Below are 6,852 nucleotides of genomic sequence, written 5' to 3'. Positions count from 1 at the left end.
TTCTCAGATCCCCCAGTCCCAGGAGAGGTTTCCAGAGGGCAGACAGGAGTGGTTAGGCACCTCTGGCTTTTTCTAATATCAGCCCTGGAATGTGGCACCTTCTCTGCCCAAGCACAGATCTACCTGCTGGCAAATTCCTTTCCTGGGGCTTGTTCTTGTCCTTCATTTTACTGCCTGAACACAAGTGGAAATGTCTTTCTACACTTCTTAACAACAACTACTCCCTAGGTGCCCAAATGCCAGGATTCAGAGTTCATTCTCACTGTGCCCATTCTCTGTTCTTTGTTTTGTTTTGTTTTATTTTCTTGGCCTGAAACTTGACACTTTGGCTTATATGGTAAAATTACGCCTATGTTTGTTTCTGTGTATAAAGAGGATTAAATGGAACCAATATTAAGCAAACAAACAAAACAACAAACAAAACTTTGTAACATTGACATTGCTTATAGATAGTAGAGAATGAAGGAAAAAACACAACACATTGTAGCATTATAGTAACAAATGATGCTTATGAACCATACTGATTGCCCACATCATTTAATGTATGTTATTATTCATTCATTCATCTAATAAACATTTATTTCCTAATGAATTTTAATTTTATTGTGAATATGAAATTATTACACGTATTGGATATTGTTTTATAGGTTACAGTCTCCTCTTAGAAACATCATCTTCATTCTTTGGTATGATTACTGCCTCAAACACACTCTTTGACCGAAGAGTCAGCATGAGCTATCATATTGAATGTGACCCCACACAGCTGACCATTATTGATGGATGCAATAATAGGCACTGGACCCAACCTACTGCAAAAAGATTCCTTCTCTGGGAAATTTTTTGAATGAGAACTGACAGTTGGTCTGCTCTTTTCCTACGTGGGAAGCTATGGGAATGAGATCTGAAACCCGGGAACTCTTGGTTACTTTGTTTCCCACGTGTGGAACCGTAGTTCTCAGTCCTGGTTCCAGGTTAGGATCACCTTGGGAACCTTTTAAATAATGCCCTGGCACGAACCCCTAGATATTCGAATCAACTTGGTTTGGGGTGGGACCCAGGTGTCAATATGTCTTTAAAACTCCTAAGGTGATTCAAATGTGCAACTAGTGATGAGAACCAGAGAAAAAACTTCACAGTGAGAAGGAACACAGTCCTGACCCGCAGCAATGCCAGAAGACACACACACACACACACACACACACACACACACACACACTGGCTGAATTGCTTCCCAGACTTTCTTTCACATTATTCTGTTGACAAATTCTTTGTTCAATTACCTGAGATATCCCAGTGTCTTTCCAATAAATCCTCCTTTTATCCTAAGCTAATTTAAGTTGCATTTGTGTGATTTGCAAACAAAGAAGTCTGTACTAGATCTCTGTTTTTGTGTGCTCAGGCTTAATAGATTTTTACACTTGAAGAATAGTTTCTCTCGATTCTGGTCCTCATTCACTAAGTTATTAAGCAATAATGCCCACAATATGCCAAGTTCTGTGCTACTTACCAGGAGTAAGAAAACAGAGAGACTATACAGTTCCTTTATTTAAGCAGCTTCCACTCCAATGAGGGAAATGGGCACATCAGGGAGAAGTAGCAACATATGCCGTGTTATAATAGAAGTATGGACTGGTTACTGTGAGAGCAGTGAGGAAGTGTGTGGTCTAGTGAAATCATGGAAGCCTTCACAAAGGAGGTAGCTTTAGGGTTGCCACTGGAGGAGTGAATTAATGTCACCTGGTAGACAACAAAGGGTTGACATGAGAAATTACCTAGCTAAGGGCCCAGAATTATGAAAGAGTAAGGCGTATTAGAGAATTAAACTATTTTTGTCATGGCTGGACTGAAAGTTTATGCTGGACGACAGAAACAGAGAACAGACCATAGACATCTACATTTGTCATGCTGAATATTTGAGATTTTGTCCTGTGGCTACTGCAGAGAGTTTGGAATGGTTTAGATAGAGCAGGGCTTTGACAGAGTTGCGGGCTGGAAAGATTTCTCCAGAGAAGTGATTGGGCAGAGACCAGACTGTCTGGAAGGAATCAAGTCAGGCCATTGCAACCGTGCAGGAGAGAATGGTGTAGATATTGTAGTTGCTTGGAACACTGATTTCTGATGAAGGGAACTGGGAGAAAAGAGGTTCTGGATAGTAGTGCATAGATACAGAAAAGAGAACAAAGTTAGGGTTGGTGAGAGCCTGGTTTTCAGTGACCCATCACTAAGATCTGAAGGCAGGACAGTCATGGATGAGGAGAAGGAAGGGTTTCTGTATTCTCGCCCTGCCTCACTTGAACTTGCCTGCCAGGCATTCATTCTCTTTTCTGGTAATAACACCTGACATTTCTCTGGGAAACCACCTCTGCCTCATTGTGTGTGTGGGTTGGTGGGACTGCCGGCTTAAAGGGATCCTGCTGCACCCTAGCCAAGGAGTAAGCACATGGCATAGACTAAGACTGAGCCGAGCAGAGTGATACAGAGTTGGAACACACGTGGAGCTGACTCATCACAATGGCAGAGCTCTCTAGGGACTGCCCACCAGATTCTGCTCTGTAGAACTCTCTTCTCCCAGAATGTCTGACTTCTGCCCTTTTACAGGCTAGGATTTAAACCTTTCTTTCCAGTCATTTACTTTTAAATTTGTACATATTTGTTTATTGGCTTTATTTAGCCAAAGTTGGTTTTCTGTACTTGCAGACAAAGGATCCCAGGAAAAACATGCTAGACATTACCTAGTAGATTACTCAATGCAATCATAGCTAGATTATGCATTCATTTACTTTTTAAAATAAATTACAGTGCTTTTACATGCTACAAAACTTTGGATTTGAGCAAAACTCTAATTTAATTTTCTTGTATCATGCCAACTGCAATACAGAATTTAGAAGTAGTGTAAGATTCTAAATAACATGCCATGCCAGAGAGAGGCATAGGCAGTCCCAGGGATATGCTAAAAATAACCTAATCCAAGTATAGAATTTCTTTTACTAATTGAGGGGATGCCTATAAAGGAGAAAGGGGTAAAATAAAGATAAAAATCAGATAATAAAATGCTGATAGCTAACATACAGTGACTTAAGGGATGTGAGAAAAGCTATTTTAAACATACGTGCATGTGATAAGTGTGTTATGATTACATGAGAAAATATTCTTTGTATTTTTTGAGATATACTGTTTTATTTAGGGGTGAAATAACATGACATCAGGATTTTCCTTAAAAAGATTCCAGCAATAAAAATGTCATAGAAATCATGAAATCTGAAACAAGTGTAGTGAACATGTTGATGACTTCATGGGGGTCCCTTACAGTAGTAACTTTCTCTCCACTTCTGTGTATGTTTAGGAATTCTCAAAATAAAAAGTTAAAAAAATGCTGAGGAATTAAGAGGTACAAACTTCCAGCTATAAAATAAATAAATCACAGGGATGTAATGTACAGCAGAGGGAATATAGTTAATAATATTGTAATAGCTCTGTATAGAGACAGATGGTAACTAGACTTACTGTGCTCATCATTTTGTAACATATAAAAATACTGAATCACCATGTTGTACACCTGAACTAATATAATATTGCATGTCAATGATAATACAGTTAAGAAACAGAGTGAAACAACTTTAACAAGTTAATTCCTCTGTGTGTGTGTATTCTTGCACTGACATTTAGCTCCTTTCATCATTTTTCAAAGTACCTTGGAAATTGTGTCTTTTGGCAGTGGTTTTCATCCTACCTTCTGTAATTTACTGTCTCATGATTTATAAAATATTTGCTTACTAGTGGTAACCTGCTGACAATAAATTATTTTATTAAGCTCCTTCTTTGAAATACGCCCCCTCCTCCAATACGCCTATGTATACCCAGTGGAAAACCAAATGGTAAGAATGAAAAATGCAGAAGCAAACGCCTGTGCTTACCTAAGTTGATTTTTGTGTTCAAGTTTTTTAAGTGCTAAAATAATATGCCACCAAAAGACATCTTACTAAGTGTCTTTTGGGGGAAAAACATTACTTTTCAAATAGTCAAACCTATTGTGAAGATGTAAAGGTACCAGATTACTAAGCACTAATAGTCTTTGGTTTACTCTTTATGTTCAGGGTATTTTTAAAAAGCCAAAGCTAGCCTGGGAAAATCCTATTTTATTTTTATTGCTTCTACTTTTTAATAGCAGCCAATCTTGGAGAACAGAGGTCACATGGAACAAAATGAGTCACTACCCAAACTATGAGAATGCTAGCATGACCAATTATTGTCCATAAATTAGACATAGTACTTCATTCTCTTGCTTGAGTATGGCTAATATAGTCTATCCTCTCGATTTTTGCAATGTTTACTACGATAATGAACAATTTGGTTAATCTGCCTGTAAAAATTGATTTTGTTTGTCCTCCAATACTTTGTACTAATAAGAATTTCCCTTTAAAACATAGCTGGTTCTACCTCATCAACCTCAGACTTTCATTTTAGAGTGACTCTTCTAATTATACAACCATCCGGTGACAGCCTGGACAAAAATGGCATTCTGGTTAATGCTCACCACAAAAGAATACAGATGCCTGAGTTTATACCAATGCACATCCCCCACCTAAAAATGGGGGCAGACGTAGAAGTCCGTTATGACATTATTTCACCTAAAACGTTTGATACAGCCTTACCATTTCAGAGAAAAATGTAGGTGCTAACTACTCAGAGAGGAATATACTATCATCTGTTACAGAGGGACCGTTTCATGCGAGTTCATGTTCAGAAGCAAACAGATCTTGAAATGTTCTGATGATAGGCGACACCAATTGGCATTTTCTCAAACATTCTGCTAAAAGAAAAGAGGGAAGTTTGATAACATCAAGATCGGCTTCCCTTTTGTAAAGTTTTCTTAAATCATAACTTCTCTTCTATAGGAACAAAAGCAGCATGGCCCTATTTCAAAATAGGGACAAATAAATACTAAGTAGAACTGAAAACGATTTCAATGAGTCCATTTCATATGGTCCTTCTGCATGACTGCAAGAACGTTGTGTGGATTTGTTGGGAATTATTCAAAAAGCAACAGGAAAAAGAATACAGTACTTTTTTTTTTTCCGTTTGCTCTGTGAATGAAGGGAAAGGTGATGTGTTAAAATACAAGAAATGCTAGTAACTGTACTCTACTCATGAGAGAAGCAAACTGTAACTAGCTTGTGCTTTATAATCCCCTTGTTTCAAAAGAGATTTGAGGCACGTATAGGATTTTAAAGCAAGAACAGTGTTACTGACGAAAGAGCCTCTACAGTGCTTCAGAACCCATGAAAGGAGGATTTCCCCTGCCCCTTCTTTATGTGCTTTTGTAGCTCTTAAACTACAATAATTTTCAATTGTTCGTTGTTCAATGGCAAAAACTGGCCTTCTGCTTTCAGGGGTAGATCAGCAAATAGTGTTGATCTGAGATACCTGCAAAGTATCTGACTCTGTGAAAGTTGTTCTTCCATCATCCATCCCCTCCACCAAAACTGTTAGATTCATCCTTCCCATAGGTGCTGGACCCAAAGCAACAGAGGAGTGAGTCTCTCTGTTTCAGCCTTGCACACATCTGTGCATGAATGAATTAGGAATATAAGGGACTAATCCCATAGAAATTTAGATGATGCACTTAAGGAGTGAATGTGAAGCAGCAAACATGATCAGTAATCAATCCGCTTCTGATGGTATTGGGTAGGGATGTGCCATCCATCTGAGAGCCTAGAAGATGGACTGTTAATGATGTGTGGCCAGGTTGGAGAGAAAAGAGGTTTAGAAATGACAAACAAAGATATTTTTCCTAGATATGGTAGGTTAAAGATTTCACTAATTCTTTCTTTCAGGGGAGGACTAGAAAGCAGCACCAGAACTGAACTACGTAAAGAAATTTTTTTTTTAAACCACAAAACACACTGCTTGTGATTTTTGTATACCCATATGTACCTAAATGTTCTATTTAGTATGTTGTACACTGCTCATTGTATTATTCTTTTGCAGCTATTTTATGGTCCAAAATGTAAACTCTGTTTCTGCAGTTGTGAAAGAGAGTAATCTAAATCCAGTCGTGTTCTTGAGGATAGGCTAGACAATGGAAGCCCAGTTAAGCGCATTGGACCACTCAGCTCTGTCACTTCCAAAGGCTTACTTGTAGCTCATGAGAAATCTCTTGAGGGTTGAGTTGCTCTCCAGACCTGGTCCCAAGGGTCCAGGCGAGCTTCCTTCTTATAGCTATGCCTTCTGGAAAGTGGGGCTTCTAGGGCCACAGGAAGAAAAAGTGCTCCTAAAAACTTTGGCTAGAAGTGACAAATTTCATTTCTTTTCAAGCCCATTGGTCAGTACTAGGATGTGCCCCAACCTAACTACAGAAGAGAGTGCAAAATATAGGAGAGCCACATGCTGTTGCATGAGCACCATTTTCCCTGCCACACCTGATTTCTACAGGTAAAATCTGTACTAAGAATGTCTAGACAAAGGAAGTAACACCTCTCCTAGAAGTTCTTCTCTAACGGTAGTAAATATATAGTCATATTGGGGGGCTGCTTGTTGAAAAAGCAGATTCCCAGGTCTGTGTGTTGAGTTCCATCTAGTAGGGATGAAGCAGAACTAGTGCCCTGATCAGGCTTACTCTGCAAAGGTGTGCGTGTTGTCTGGTGCACATGGAAAGATTCTGCATTGAGGTGCAATGTAAAAAGTCTCTTTAGGGGACTGGAATGTAAATGAAATGAAACTAAAACTCAAAAATAAGTCATATGGGACAGTCAGTGTCTTTTTGAGTCACCTCTTCAATACCACAAGGGAGTCCATTCTACTCTAGGGTCCTGGGAAATTGGACAAATACCCCACCAACCTCTCATAAGAACA

The sequence above is a fragment of the Vicugna pacos genome, chromosome 5 (genome assembly GCF_048564905.1).
Source record: "Vicugna pacos chromosome 5, VicPac4, whole genome shotgun sequence".
NCBI lineage: Eukaryota > Metazoa > Chordata > Mammalia > Artiodactyla > Camelidae > Vicugna > Vicugna pacos.
The sequence above is the reverse complement of the archived record's forward strand: the minus strand, read 5'-3'. Positions refer to the sequence as shown.